This window comes from Orcinus orca, chromosome 7 (genome assembly GCF_937001465.1).
Source record: "Orcinus orca chromosome 7, mOrcOrc1.1, whole genome shotgun sequence".
In the NCBI taxonomy this organism is placed as follows: Eukaryota; Metazoa; Chordata; class Mammalia; order Artiodactyla; family Delphinidae; genus Orcinus; species Orcinus orca.
In genome coordinates, this window is record NC_064565.1 from 117,123,478 (window position 1) to 117,139,925 (window position 16,448).

The following is a 16,448-nucleotide window of genomic DNA, read 5'->3' on the forward strand; positions in this document are numbered from 1 at the left end:
AAGAGCCCGGTGAAAGTCAACTAGGCTTAATAAAGAAATTGTTCAGCTAGATAGCAGCAATCATTTTCCAAATTTTGGATAAATAATCTTTAACAGATGCCGTAGAAGGAATGTTTTCGAGGAGGGGCTGTACAGCATGAGAAGAAAAGATGGGGTGGGGATGATGAGAATCCTCAAATATTGGCCTTTCATGTGGAAAAGTTTTGTTTATTGCTTCCAAAAGCAAAATTGATTGAAGGTTAGAGAAGGCCAGTTTGGACTCAACCCAAACTGTCTAGACCAGCCCTATCCAATAGAAATAGAAGGTGAGTCACACATGTAATATTAAATTTTCTAGTAGCCACTGTAAAAAAGTGACAAAGGAGGGCTTCCCTGGTGGCGCAGTGGTTGAGAGTCCGCCTGCCGATGCAGGGGACGCGGGTTCGTGCCCCGGTCCGGGAAGATCCCACATGCCGCGGAGCGGCTGGGCCCGTGAGCCATGGCCGCTGAACCTGTGCGTCCGGAGCCTGTGCTCTGCAACGGGAGAGGTCACAACAGTGAGAGGCCCGCGTACCGCAAAAAAAAAAAAAAAAAAAGACAAAGGAAAACACATGAAATTAATTTTAACATATTTTATTCAGCCCAGTCCAAAGTGTTATCAGTTAAACAATGTCAACGATATCAAAAAATATTAATGAGATATTTTACATTGTTTTCTTCATATTAAGTCTCTGAAATCCCATGTGGATTCTATACTCACAGCACATCTCAGTCTGGACCACCCAAGTGTTCACCAGCCGGCCACATGTGCCCAGTGCGTATTACACAGCAGTGGTCTGGACTGTCTCAGAGACCAAGAGAGTCCTGTCAATCAGGTATCATTGGAACCAAGTTAGATAACCACTCATTAAGGACGTTTAGAGGAATGTACTGGTTATGAAAGGGACCGTTTCCTGGTCTCTCCTCCCCACTTGCCTCATCTCCACTTTATGTAGCAAAAACAGGAAGAACAGAACCCCACCTAACGGCAAGCATCTTCTCTGCCCCCGTCCACCCAAATTATGGCAGTGAGGGCTGTTGGCCTTCTGGGAAGGATTAGCGGTTTTCCAGAAGTCTGCTAGCTTCCAGTGAGTTTGGAGGATTTTTAAAACAACCCGCAATCAACTCTGCATTGAAAAACAGGGAGACAAAAGCGTCTATTGACTCTTGACAGCTCATGAGGAGTAAGTACGGTTGACCCTTGAACAACACGGGTTTGAACTACACGGGTCCACTTATACGTAGATCTTTTTCAATAAATAGATTGGAAAAACTTTTAGAGATTTTTCAAAAATTTGAAAAAACTTGCAGATGAATCACACGTAGCCTAGAAATACTGATAAAATAAAAGTTATGAATGCATAAAATATACCTATGTACTAGTTTGTCCTTATATAGGTGTAAGGTAAGTGATATTTAGGATAAAATTAATAATATGTTAGTTTTCTTACTACTTTATGACTACGCTTTCAAAGAATTACATCAGTGTACAATACGTCCCTCTCTCCTAACTGGGGATACTGCATAACAGTCTATCATCAGAGGTGGGTTTTTTTTAAGTGTAACAATATTTCCAATACTGTATTATGAATGTCACTGTAATACTCTATGCTATAAAAGTTTTATAATGATGCATTCATTAGGATATAGGCTAGTCTACTGTGAAGCAATCAGATCGATTACACTAGGCAACCATAAAGCAATCACATTGCTGCTTCTTCAGATCAATGCAATCGTCATACCTATAAATAAATATGAATTTTTTCACATTAGCTTTTAATTTTTGATGTCTAGTGTTGGTAATATGTATAACATCTACATGTTACTTAGGTATTGATAAACACAGTACTTTACTAAAAATGTATTTTCTCTTTCCTAAGTAACATCTTCTTTTCTCTAGATTCCTCTATTGTAGATACATATATAATATATATAAACATACAAAACACGTATTAACTGTTTCTGTTATCGATAAGGCTTCTGGTCAACTGTAGGGTATTAGTAGTTAACTTGGGGAAATCAAAAGTTATATGTGGATTTTCAACTGCACTGGCGGGGGGGCTGGCACCCCTAACCTCCAAGTTGTTCAAAGGTCAACTGTACCTCTTTTTAAGCAAATGCTATGCCTGGGTATCCCCTCACTTGCAAACCACTGATAACACTGCAATTTGAGGAAGATGGAGGCTTGTCTTTTTGACGGAGTTGATAACCTTGGGTCATCTGATCACTTTTTAAGGTCCAGCAAAGTAATAACACTCCTGTGATCTTGTTGCCTCTCTAAGGAAAGGAAGTTTTCAGAACCCAGTGGAAAAGACAGTTTAATTTTATCTAAATATGTAAAGACAAGCTAAAACCAGGGAGGAAATTTTCTTCATATAAGTGATGGACGACATTCTCCTGGGTCAGTCGAGACAGTGAGAAACCAGTTCTTCCAACATCTTTTCAAGAAACGAGTGAACTTGTAATCAAGACAGTATGGTATGGGCACAAAAACAGAAATATAGATCAATGGAACAGGATAGAAAGCCCAGAGATAAACCCATGCACATATGGTCACCTTATCTTTGATAAAGGAGGCAAGAATATACAATGGAGAAAAGACAGCCTCTTCAATAAGTGGTGCTGGGAAAACTGGACAGCTACTTGTAAACGAATGAAATTAGAATACTTCCTAACACCATACACAAAAATAAACTCAAAATGGATTAAAGACCTAAATGTAAGGCCAGATACTATAAAACTCTTAGAGGAAAACACAGGCAGAACACTATGACATAAATCACAGCAAGATCCTTTTTGACCCACCTCCTAGAGAAATAGAAATAAAAACAAAAATAAACAAATGGGACCTAATGAAACTGCAAAGCTTTTGCACAGCAAAGGAAACCATAAACAAGACCAAAAGACAACCCTCAGAATGGGAGAAAATATTTTGCAAACGAAGCAACTGACAAAGGATTAATCTCCAAAATATACAAGCAGCTCATGCAGCTCAATAACAAAAAAGCAAACAACCCAATGCAAAAATGGGCAGAAGACCTAAATAGACATTTCTCCAAAGAAGACATACAGACTGCCAACAAACACATGAAAGGATGCTCTGCATCACTAATCATTAGAGAAATGCAAATCAAAACTACAATGAGATATCATCTCACACCAGTTAGAATGGGCATCACCAAAAAATCTACAAACAATAAATGCTGGAGAGGGTGTGGAGAAAAGGGAACCCTCTTGCACTGTTGGTGGGAATATAAATTGATACAGCCACTACGGAGAACAGTATAGAGGTTCCTTAAAAAAACTAAAAATAGAACTACCATGTGACCCAGCAATCCCACTACTGGGTATATACTCTGAGAAAACCATAATTCAAAAAGAGTCATGTACCACGATGTTCATTGCAGCTCTATTTACAATAGCCAGGACATGGAAGCAACCTAAGTGTCCATCGACAGATGAATGGATAAAGAAGATGTGGCACGTATATACAATGTAATATTACTCAGCCATAAAAAGAAATGAAATTGAGTTATTTGCAGTGAGGTGGATGGACCTAGAATCTGTCATACAGAGCAAAGTAAGTCAGAAAGAGAAAAACAAATACCGTATGCTAACACATATATATGGAATCTAAAAAAAAAAAAAATGGTTCTGAAGAACCTAGGGGCAGGACAGGAATAAAGACGCAGATGTAGAGAATGGACTTAAGGACACTTGGAGGGGGAAGGGTAAGCTGGGACGAAGTGAGAGAGTGGCATGGACATATATACACCACCAAATGTAAAATAGATCGCTAGTGGGAAGCAGCCGCATAGCACAGGGAGATCAGCTCGGTGCTTTGTGTCCACCTAGAGGGGTGGGATGGGGGTGGGTGGGAGGGAGACGCAAGAGGGAGGGGATATGGGGACATATGTATACGTATAGCTGATTCACTTTGTTATAAAGCAGAAACTAACACAACATTGTAAAGCAATTATGCTCCAATAAAGATGTTAAAAAAATTTTTTTAATAAGAGTGGATATATGTAAAAAAAAAAAAAACAAAAAACGAGTGAACTTCACTGATCACGTGTGTGCATCCACCTGACCAAACCCTGAATGTGAATCACAAGATTTCTCCTGGGTGGAGCTGTAGGCAAAGGTTTCATTCTGAATAAAGAGAAACCAGGCCATTTTCCACGTGAGTCACATGATGGGAGGAATCGCCAAAAGTCAGTTTTGACTGAATAACGTTCTCCTAATTGTGTGCCAGTGCCTAGATGCTAAGAAGAGCCACTCAGGACAACCAGCAAAATGCCCCACGTGTAATGATCCATATGGTGATAAAAACCTATTTTCAGGTGTCCCATGTCAGTTAAATAACAGTTTAAAAACTGGAGTAGGTTGCTTGTGAGGTTGTGTGGTGAGTGATGTCAAAGGAGAATGGTCTAAGAACTTCCAAATCCATCTGGCAGCCTTAAGCCGATTGGATGGCTTCCTGTAAAATCTGGATTTCCAGAGAACTGCTACACAGGTTTCTGAGCCCACGTCACCATAAAACGCAAAGAACATGGATGGAAATACGGGAGCAGCCGCTTGCGTCTTGCCAGAGACCCTTTGATAGGGACTGATTTCAAAAGGGCAGGAGGCTTTTGTCTTCCAGGATGCAGGTTAACTCAGCTCAGTGGTTGTTCTGATGCTGCATCTGACGTTTTCCCTGTGCCCACAGCTGCTGCTGTCGATGCGGGATCCCCTGCAGGGAAGCGTTTCTTCACGTCCACCCACGCCCTCCTCAGGGCAGCCTGGGGCTCCAACCAGGGCAGCCAGACACACGGGGTCCACACTCAATGGCCTGAAGCACGTGGTCTAGGCAGAGCCAGGCGTCTGCGTAATTCTTACCCCTCCCCTTGCTGTCACTCCGTCTTCTAATTGTCTGGAAAATGCTGCTGTAATTCACTTGGTGGGCAGGGTCATTCCTGTGGCTCCAGGCTTTGTGGATATCAGGTCACTATCACTCACTCCTGGCTGAAAACGTAGTCTCCTAGAGAAATAAACCTTATCTAAAGGCTGGAGAAAGTGCCCTTAGATACTAGATATTTTGGACAAAGAGAAGTTTTGTTTTCTTAGTTTTTAATTTTTTTGATCAGCCCTTGAGATGTCAGTCCTTTTGTCATAGAAGTGGAATGGATGAGTTTACTAAGACTTGGCAAGATAGAAAATCTGGTGAATTTAGAGCTGAATCCCTAATAATTGGGGAAAAAAATTAAAAGATCCAGCCAAGGTGTAATTCTTGGGGGACAGGGTGGGGGGCAGTGGTCATATACCTGAATTCATAAGTTTGGAAGACCAAATCCAAATGTAGGCTAAATTTAAAAATTAAATTAAATTAATATATAATAATTTAAAATTTTAATTAATAATAATGAAACTAATAATTTTAAAAAATAAAAATAATTGTTTTAATCTCAAAACATAAAATAGACAAAACCAAATCACATTACCCTGGATGTTTGCTAAGAGAGGTCATCTGCAGAGTCCGCACAGGGAGCGCCAGCCGGGGCCGACTGAGGACATGCCCCCCCCCCGGGGGGGGGAAATGCAGCAGCCATGGCTGCAGGTCCAGTGCTGGTCAGGCTATCAGCACCAACAGGCAGGCAGCATGGGCCCTGCACATTCAAGTGTGTGGCCCGGCCTTTGACTGCAACCCAGGGTGTGAAAGCATTCTGCTCTCATCAGGAAATTAACTCCAAGTGCTCTGCTATCCAGGTTTCATCATATTTTCAGTTGTGAAAAATCACATTCATAGAGGGAGCCCCGAAAGCCCTGATTTCTCAAAGTGTGTTCCCTGGGCCACAAGTTGGGCATCACCTAGGAGCCCCAGTCCAGACATACTAAACGGACACCTGCCCTCAGCCAGCTCTGCAGGTGATTCTCTGCAAGGAAAGCCAGGGCGGTGGCCCCAAGGACTTGCAGTCTTCGTTCTAGACCCTCGCTCTACCCTCGTGCTGGCCCTGCCCTCGATGAGACAATCTGAAGAGGAGCCTTGGGACACGGCTTTTGTGTTTCCTGTCAAACTAGGGAGAAGGCAGCACCCACGTCACCAAGTAACATGCCTACATGAGACCCCTCTCAGGTGAGAAATTCCGCCAGGCCTCTGCGTCCGGAGAGGGAGGCTGGTGGATCCCGTGATCCTGAAACCAACACACCTGCCATTTCGCCTTGGCCCATGGGGAGCTCAGAGCTATTCCCATGTGACGCTGGATTTTCTTCCTAAACTTGCTTTTTCTCTCCCTCTATTTACTGCCCACACGCCCTGATTTTTTTTACTTAATTCTCTTTATCCTGAATGAATTCCTCTAAATGCCCTCCATATTTTTTTCTAGAACAAGGGGGGAATCCATTAGTAAATTAATATTATTCATGAAAATGAATAGTCTTCTCTGATGGTGATGTTTCCTCAATGGATAAAGGAAGCCTTCGTGATATTTTTCAAAGGACCACTTGCCAAGTTTCTTGACCCCAACATTTGGCCTTACATCCACCATGGCAGCTGCTCCTGGGAGCCAGGCGTGAACGTGCAAAACAACAGCCGGGATTCGTGATCCTCTGGCCTTTTGTCATCAGAAGGGGAAGACACTCTAGCTCTCAGAATTGATGTTAACTTTTGCCGTTAGTGTTTTTTCTATATTTAGTGTTTGACTAAGGTTTGTTATTTTAGTTTAGCACACTGCCATGTTCTCCGTATACATTGTTTAATTCCCACAAAACTATGGGGCTGACCTCTGTGTCTCCATTTTGTAAATGGTGAGAGCGTGGCTTCAGTGAGCCCAAGGTCACACAGCAGTGATGGAGCTGGTCATCTCAACTGTCACACTGTCCCAGAGGAAGGAGACCAGAGGGTTGGCCAGAGTCCTTCTGAGGCCACAGATGATGACGACTGATTCGACAGGAAGTTTCAGAGAGAAAACTGAGATATCTTGAAATCCTTACTATCAAATGTTCAGATTAAGGCAGCAGATGTAAACACCCCAAGAATTTCTTATCCACGTGATCCAGTAATTCTTCTCATCATTTCTTTCTAAAGAAGTCATCTCAGATGCGGCTAAAGATTCTGGGAATGATAATATTTACCACTACATTATTTAGAAAATTAAAATGGCATTTCCAAAGGAAGCGAATGTATTGTTAAGAACGGCTTAAGCAAAAGGCTCTCTTCTCACACTTGTGCTGCAGTTTGGCGGAACGGGGCAGGCTCTTCTTCCTTTGGAGATGCACACAAGCAAGGACTAAAATTAATTAATGGTCTCAAAGTTCCAAAGGATGCTTCCGTGCTCGGCCCCTGGGGGTCATGGGGGCAGGCTTGCTCCTGGTGTGGACAGAGCACCCTGTCCTGCAGGGTGGGTGGCTGCCTCCGTGAAGAGCTGGCTTTCGGGCTCGGGGACATTGGCTCTCGCCACTGTCCAGCACCACCATGTCAGCCCTGATGATCAGCGTTCTGCTTCCTGGTTTACATAGTGAAGCAGAAAAGTCACAGTGTCTCCCAGTCACTGAAACACGCTTCTAACAGCCATGGCTGGTTTTCACTCCAACTTCCAAAACCAGCTTTGGGAGCACAAGTCTTCATGGTTTTAGACAAACAGCCTCCAACACCTGATGAGTCCTCAGCGTGCTTTCCCGTTGATCCCCCCTGCCCCAGAATCCTGATCTCCCACCACGTTCCAGACGTCTGAACAGTTATGTGCTCATTATTTGTTGTACACTTCTCTAACTGAAATCATTCTTTGGTGTTGCAAATCCAGCTTCAAGTGGTAAGAAAGATGATTAGAAAAAGAAACCCATTGCTGTCAACATTTTGAAGAGAAGAATCACTTTTGCTTGAAGGGCTACCCCTAACCGTCCTAGTTAACCTGCCTTAAAGCTGGCCGACCATGACCGAGGGGTCTCACAGCGGCGTTCACAGCGCCCGTGCTGCCTGGACCTTCCCAGCCATGCAGTCGCGCTCTGCTGGGAAGCTGTCCACCCCAGTCACGCTGTCGCTGCTGTCACCCTGGGCTTAGCTGGGGACCCTGCTCTACCCCATCTCCGTCTTCCCTCATCTCCCCCTCCACAGCATGGCAGAGACCAGTCTACACGTTTTAATACAACTTGCTAACAGTGTAAGGATGTGGTAGAAAAATGCATTGAAGTGAGTGACTTTTCCTGGCGTCAAACAACTGTCAGGGCTGCAAAGAACAGAGGGCTTGATTGGGGGTCTTAAGAATTGCAATTCAGGAGACACAGATTTGGCTAAATCCCCAAGAGTGTTCTGGGGAGGACAAAGAGTCAGGGGTTTACAGAGACAAAAGCCACAAGGTTGTTAAAGTTGCCTGGACAGAGTGCTGACTGACAATGACACAAACCAGGAAATACTTGTCCTTAAGGAATCACAAGTTATTTTAGGGTAAGGGCCTGATAAGCATCTGGAGAAGGGCAATGAGTGGTCAAAAGGTCACACTGGTGAAAATGGAGGTCCTTTCAGAGAGTCACCGAGTCGTTACAGGACAGACACACACTCCCCAGTCCTCCTGGGCTGTCTGCCCATCACACCGGGGGCCCTGGCCTGTGCACCCTCATCTGAGCCAGAAACAGCTTCCCCCTCTGATAGCACAGGAGAGAGAGGGGCGTCCTTTGGAGTGAGAACTCTGTTTTTCCATCTAAGAGTGTCATGATGCTGGGTGAGTGTTTTTTGGGGGCACATTTGCAGAATAGAGCTGGTGTTCCGAAAGGAGTTTTGAGGGAGTCATGCACCCCTTTCCCTGACTCCAGGGGTCCACTTTCTATGGAGCTTGGCTAAAACCAACCTTAATAGTGTCCGCCCAAGTCACCACAACCGGGCCTCTGGTACGGCACCCTTCCTCCCTTTCTCTCTGTGACCCACTAATCCTTCATTTATAAGAGAAACCAGACCCCAATGACAGAACAAAAACTGTTCCCAGACACCAGCACTGGTCATGGCCAAGGTCCTCAGCCTCCCTCTGCCTCTTTTCTGCCAGGGGACTGGAAGCTTTCTTGGAGAAATTAGTCATTCAATTAACTTCAAAATATATTTAGAAACTTTGGCATTTACAAACCCATCCTGTAATTAAAAACACAAAGAACTGAAGGTTTTTCCATTGTTAAAAAGCATCAGTTTAGACTAACTGAATTGCTATGCTGTCATTTTCTGTGTCCAGTTTGGTGTAGACAAAAATTAAGAGGGGGACTAAATGCTCAGTCTGTTTTCTAACATCACAATAGGATTGTGAATTTTAACAGACTAAATATCCTTAATGTCAATCCCTGAAAAGGAATTTGCAGCACTTCAAAAATTGAGAATTAAAAAGGCCCAAGTCTAGAAATGCATCTCCTCAGCATTTCAAAAAAAGAACCAGCATTTTCGTCTAACTGACTAAATCTTTCCACCAGGAAGAGGATTTTGTTTCTTTCAAGTTTGACGTGTAAGCCTGAGCCGCTCTGGCATCGTCCAAATTTAAAGTGAGTCTAAATTCAAATACATTATCACGTACAAACATATATATGGATGTGTGTACACACACCAAAGCACCAGATCACCCACTAAAAGTTCAAGCATAGCAGAAATAAGTCACCAAAACCCACCGCACTTGTCTTCTTCCTCCCCTACATGTTCTGTCCCTTTCCCGTGCACCCCTGCTGTCTGTCCCACAGAGCACCGCATGGGCACCCTCTCTGGACAGAAGCCCTCTCAGGAGTTGGGGTGCAGGAGTGGGTCAGTGCACGGGGCAGGGGAACGGGTAGTGCTGGAGCCCGGCCACAAGGTCCCCACCAGCTTCCCTCCTGGGCCCAGTCGAGGCCACTGCCAGAGCTTCACTTTAAGGATTGCTAAAAGGTTCCCGTGTGGACCCAGGCTTTGAACCAGGGTCCTGGCATGGGCTGCAGGGTCTCTGCGGGTCCGCAAATGCATGCAACCATGGGAGCAGGGCACGTGACCTCCCTCCGCATCCTAAGGGGACACAGGTGTGGAGCACTTGGGCCCAGGCCAGCCGTGCCCCTGCACCTTCCCGCCACCCGGAGGGTCAGCCCTCAGCCCGGCTCCCCACCCAGTCCTCTCTACCGGGGGAGACCCGAGGCTGGTCCAGGACCCTCTGGGTTCCTCACATCCCACCTACTCCTGGGTCAAGCCTGAGTCTGGTCTTCAGACCCTCCCTGTGTGAAGTCTGAGCCCAGGGTCCCACGAAGGCCCCTCCTCAAGGCCACCGGGCCACCCTCCCCGGCACCGCCGGAGGATCACAGCATCTCTCTCCCCTCTCCGTCCTCCACACCCCACTCCCCTACTCGGACCTATTGCCCTCTCTTTGCTGCTTACTTTTCCACCCCATTGCCCCTCTCCACCCCCTCTTCTTTTTCTTTCTCCATTTCCCTTTGAGCTGAAACCACATTTTGTAAAATTCAGCCTACAAGGCCCTTTCCTTGAAACCACTGTCTCCCCCACTGCTAAAGGGAAGCCGAGGCCGTGACGGGAGGGTTTCCCCTGGCCTCTTGGACAGCGGCAGGCCTCGTCAGCGCCTGGAGCCCTGCCTCTTGTGCGGGGGTCACTGCCGGGCGAGCAGCGGCCTCGACTCCACCGGCCTCGGACTCACGCTTTGAGCCAAGCCGTGTTCCGAGCAACTTGGGTTTTGCTTTCTGTAGTTTCCGAAGGAAAAGCGAGGCTATGGAGCTCGTTCCCACACTCCTCCAAAAAGGCTCCTACGCGGGGCTGGGCTGCTTCCCCTGGAACCTGGTACGAAGCCTTCCTGCAGGGCCGCCAGCACTAATTAGCATTCATTATGCTAATGAATGCCTGCCAACTTCACTCCTAACGCCTCAAAATGCAGGACGGCTGGTCTGGTTAGAAGGAAATTTTAGAGTTGCATTTGGGCCTCTGTAAATCACTGGATTTAAGCTCCTTGGAGAAGCAGTTAAGTTTGCTAAGTTCATACATTTCTGGCGGCTAAAATGTCCTACTTTCCCTTTTCTCTTAAAAAAATGTTAACCAATGCCCTGAAGAAGCAAAGACAGAAAGCATCGTTGTTACCCAGCCGTTCCTCCCTGATCCTTATCAACGGCTTTCAGATAAGGGCCGCCAAAGTCTCAGGACAGCATCTTTATTTACTAAAACCTCCTGTTTCCTGGGATTTCTCTGAACGCCACATCAGCTCAAGGCAGAACATTTCTAAAGCTGCTTTGATTCTGAGCTCGCTCAGCTGTGTCGGTGGTGAGATGGGTGGCGGGCTCTTATTTTCCCGGGTTCGGGGCAGGCACCCTTCCCTGTCGGGCTCTGCACGGCATCCGCTCCAGCTCTGGCAGGAGCCAGGCCGCTCCCTCCTCAGTTGCAGAGCAACAGGCCGGCCTCTAGCCTCTGTTCCCCGGGCAGCTGGGGGGCCCTGGAGGCCTGCCACCCACAGAGGGAAAGCAGGCCGGGCACCAGCTGGTACTTCCTCCGCTCACATCTCCTTCCTCAGTCCCTGGTCCAGAATGACCCTGCTTTTCTCTCCCAGCCTCTCCTCCCTCACGTCTCCCGCCGCCCAAGAAACCACCTGGAAGAAACCCAGGTTCTCCGAGTGTCTAAATAAACAAGAAGCTTGTGACTCATCACGGGATGAGGCGGCTGGAGGATGGAGTGAACCCACTGCCAAACCCATGACGGGAACCCTGACTCAGAGCGGGAAGCGGGAAGCGGGAGCTGGGCATGGACGGGGCGAGAGCTGAGCGGCAGCGTGCGCGTGCGCAGTCAGGCCACTCGACACGGCTGATCTGCTCTCTGCACCTGTGCTTGCCCAGCCCCTGCGCCACCTGCACCTACGCACAGAAGCTTGCCTGCCCCCGCCGCCCCCCCGGCGGCCGGTTCTAACACTCCACCTGCTAGTTCACTAAAGAGAAACCTCTAACCCTGAGATGCTTGTTAAGCTGAGGGATGTGCCCCCCGACCCAAGGCTGGTTTCCATGGTAACTGAGAAGGCCATCCGACATCAATCCTCGTATAAATGGCAGCCTTCTTCTCCCCCGAGCAGGGAAGGTTACTGCCATCCATGGTGGAGTGTCGCTCCAGGACCTTAGTTTCGGACGTGTAAGGCCCCCAGTCCAATAAACACTTGATGTCCTTGTTGCTGTCTCTGGACTCTTTCCTCCGCCTGGCGGCCAGGCGATTACAGGCCTGCAGGGCTGCGGGCTGCGGCCCAACAGTGTGAGAGAGTCTGTGTGTGGGTCAGTGAGTGTGTGTGAGAGGGCGTGTGTGTAGGAGTATGTGAATGTGTGTTAGCCTGTGTGTGAGCATGAGAAAGTGTGTGTGTGTGTGAGACTGAGAAACCAAGTCTGTGTGTGAGCGTGTGTGTACAGGTACGTGTAAGCAAATGTGCATGTGTGAGAAGCGGTGTGTATGTGGGACCGTCTTCGTGTGTGTTCCTGTGTATATCTGTGTATACCTGTTCCTATGTATATCTGCACACACATTTCCCTATTCCCCTTTGCCTTCCCCAGACTGCTTTCTCAGGAACAGGCCTTGAAACAAGGTTCTTCCGCTGGCTGCTGACTTACGTCAACCTCCCTTCCCCTGCTCCTTGGCCAGCCTGGGCTCAGTGGACTCTGAGGCTTCACAAAGCCTTCTTCTTCAGCGCATCCCACTTACCTGTGTCCTTAGGGGTGATTCTGTGGTAACTCGGAAGCTGATAAAGGGCTCATGTTCTGTTTCAGTGGCGTGGCGCTGTCGGTTCTGCCCGGTCCATAAGGAGAAGCAAGACTTAATGCAGCAGCTGGGCAGGCTCGCCGCTCCTCACGACGTTTCTCACCCACTGTGATAACCAGGGGGAGAAACAGCACATGAAAAGGAGAAGAGGGGAAACTAGAAACCCAACCTCAACCAGGAAAGAAGCGTCAGGTGAGGCTTTACTGAGTGCTTTACACGTTGAGACCATTCACTCCTGCAGAGAAGCCTGTGGGTCCGGTACAGTTTTACAGCCTGAGGAAATTGCCCCCCACCCCAAGGAGCAAGCTGGACCCTACACGGTGGGAATGGTGCAGCCCAGATCCTAAACTCCCTCTGATTCTAGCCCATCCTTTCCGCAATACCAAGTGGATACCAATAACAAATATTTTAAAAGGTATTAGAAAACATAAACCTTGTCTTTTTTTATCTATTTTACAGGAAGAACCATCTTTGGAGCTGGGGAGGGCCTGAGGTTGTCTGAGAAGGTAGCCTTGGACGGTGAAAGCCCTTAGGAGACCTTTGACCCAGACCTTTGACCTAACCTCGCCTGCATCAGATGCTCGGCAGGGGAGCAGATCATAAAGCAAATCCAAAGAAACTGTGTGACTGTCAGAACTAAAATGTATTTGTGCAGATCCTGGGATGTCCCCGTGGCTGAAGATGATAACCTCAATCAGTGGTTCTCAACCAGGAGCAGTTTTGGCCCCCAAGGTTCATTTGGCAATGTCTGGAGGTATTTTGGTTGTCACAATTGGTGGTGGAGGTCACAGGGTCCAGGGAGGCTGCTATGCCCCCCACAGGGCCCAGAACAGCCCCACCGCAAAGAATGATGTGGCTCAAAATATCACTAGAGCAATTCCTTTCTTTACCTACTGGCCACTGGCATGAGGACACAAGTGATGGTAGCCTCAACCCCAGTGGACCCATGACAGCGCCTCCTAGCAAACTCAGGACCATACTGCAGTGAAGCCTAAAGCTGGGACTTCAGTGGGTAGCGCAAATTCCCTGAGGGTGACGAGACATGCTGCTGAGGACAGGGCACCGGGTTCCCGCTAAAGGCTTAGCCCATGTGCGGCAGCCTGTGAGCCAGGCCCTGCCTTGTTCACTGTTCCTTTATTAAACCCTCTCACGCTCCCCAGCTTGAGTGTGCCGTCTGTTTCTCGCTGGCAACCTGACTGTCACTACACCAATCTCCTTGCAGAGTAGTTCCCGATGCACACTCCTGGTAAACAGCAGGAAGAGCCCAGATCTGGAATTCTGCATTCCTGATCCAAGGGTTTCTGTTTAACTTAGGGAGTTTTCCGAAGTGGTTATACCAGTTTACATTCCCATGAGCAGTGTATGAAAGTTACAGTTGTTTTACATCCTGATCAACAGTATTGTGTGGTTTTCAAAACTTTATTATTTGAGTCCTTCTGATGGGTGCATAAGGAAACTTCGCAGTGGTTTTAATTTGCGCCACTCTAAGGACCAATGAAGTTGAGCATTTTTTCCTATGTTTGTTGGTCATTGGATATCATTTTTTGCCAAGTCTTTTGACCATTTTACTGTTGGATTGGTTTTCTTATTTTACTCCTGACTTTAGGAGCTCTGCATATGTTCCGAAGATGAGCCTTTTGTTAGATATGTATAATGCACATGTATCTTCCTCCACTCTATGGGCTGCCTTTTCACCCTCCATATGTCATTTGTCTTGACGTTAGTACCTGGAGTATCTTTTCATTGCACTTGTTTATGCCCACTGATTCTTGAATTGTTTCTTTTTCCTTGGATTCCTCTTTGATTTTGCTGAATTTTATTCCAAAGCACATTTTGGGACAGATAGAAGATAATATTCTGATTTCTTGAATGTTAACAGGTCTTTATTTTGCCCTTATTCTTTATTGGTAGTTTAGCTGGGTATATAATACTTGGAGAATGCTCTTTTTCTACAACTGCACCAGTGAAACGGTTATGAAGAAAAAAATACTTCCTGACGTCTCATTTACAATATATATTTCAAATTTCTTAACCTTGGTTTCTTTTTGTTAAGTTTTCTTGTTTCTTAAAATACCTGTTTCATAGAGATTCAATTTCCCTGAATGGGCCAACTGGTCTTCAGTTTTTCATCTGCAGAAACTAGTGAGTTTTAGATGCTTTTTTTTTTTTCTTTTAAACCCTTACAGAGGGAAATCTATTCCAGGTAAAAGAATGGAAAATTTTAGAATTCTTAGCATCTCTTTTTGGTAGATTTAATGTAATTTGATGTGCAAGTCAGGTAATGGAAGGTGGCACACACCTGGGACGTCTTCTGGGGGGAACAGTTTCCCCTTCCAGTGGGCCATCTGCTGTGGCAGTCTTCAGCTGGCTGGGAGTACTTAGCCTTTAACTCCCATTGCCAGCTGACAGAGGTCAGCAGGAGCTGATGCAACAGAATTTTCTGCTCCATGCAGAGAGCTGCCCTCCCCACCTCTCTCTCTAAGCAGGTATTATAGGCTGAGGTTGCCCCAGACTGGCTGCAGCAGGACTGAAATTCAACCCCTATGCACTCAACCACCATAATCTGTAGCCCCCTCTGGAAGATGTAAATGGTGGGATGGTCCACATTTTCCTTTAATCTCTTTTTTTTTCTGGTACCATTTCTTATTTCAGAGCATCAGGAATTCAGGAATTTAGATGGTGCCTTTTCCAATTCCCAGTGATTATGGAGAATTTTCCTTATTATTCTGTTAGGTCATCTCAGTGGGGATTTGGTAGAGTAAAGGATATAAAAACTACTAAAGGTTAGAATATCACCCTGAATGAGAAGATCTAGTAGAAGCTTTGTGATGGAAATCATCTGTAGATTTAAATGCATGCCAAAGAGCAAATTCAGAGATTTAAGGATTAAATGTGATTAAAACACAGACTTTTGACTATTGCTTCAGTTTCTAGTAAAACCCATAGCCAATTGGACGGTCTCCCTTATTAGCTCATTCTGAAATCATCAGCAGTTTACATTTTACTCGAGTGATCCAACAGCTCTGGCTTAATTATCCATGAAACTGAAGGTAGCCTTCAGCTAGAAGAGCTAACTGACCTGCTTCTTAATTCAAGCTGCAGGAAATCCAAGGTATGTCTCTGAAAATGCCTTGATTACATACATACTTTGGAGAGATTCACAATTAATCTTTACCAAGTGTTCCCATAAATGCTAGTTTGAATTCTTTTTAAATCGAGATAGCATGTCAAGGATTTCTATAATTAGTTCAACTCGACCTCTTGATAGTCAACATGTTTATTTTTGGATGACTATTTGCTATTAGCTCTACTGCTCAACACTAAAATACAGTCCCTTAATCCGAAAAAGAATATATCTATAAATGAATCAATTTGCTGTACACCTGAAACTAACACAACATTGTAAATCAACTATATTTCAATTAAAAAATAAAATAAAATACAGGCCCTTTCCTAACTAATTCCTAACTAATTTCCTAACTTTCCTAACTAATTTTCCTAACTAATTTTACTTCCTAACTAATTTTACTTCCATAAGCTCTATGTTGTTAAACAGATCAAGTCACATGACCTAATGAAAGTTTAAGTATATCTAAAATTTCAATTTTCCCCAAAGTGATTAATAAATGAAATTCCCAATGAAAAGCTTTGAAACCCTGTAAAGGTATGCCATCTGTTTTCTTGCTTTTTATTTTGAAATAATTTCAGACTTACAATTGCAGAAATAGTA

The 16,448-nt window shown here is 45.6% G+C and overlaps 1 protein-coding gene across 1 annotated transcript in view; it reads left to right on the top strand.

Moving 5' to 3' along the window:
* The window catches only part of COPS8 (COP9 signalosome subunit 8), a 37,890-nt gene extending 21,715 nt beyond the window's left edge, over window positions 1–16,175 (top strand). Inside the window, exons 7-8 of the transcript XR_004482308.2 lie at window positions 12,727–12,910; window positions 13,178–16,175. The gene's annotated coding sequence lies outside the window, so the exon portion shown is untranslated. The remainder of the gene's footprint in view (window positions 1–12,726; window positions 12,911–13,177) is intronic.
* The last annotated feature ends 273 nt before the right edge of the window (window positions 16,176–16,448 follow it).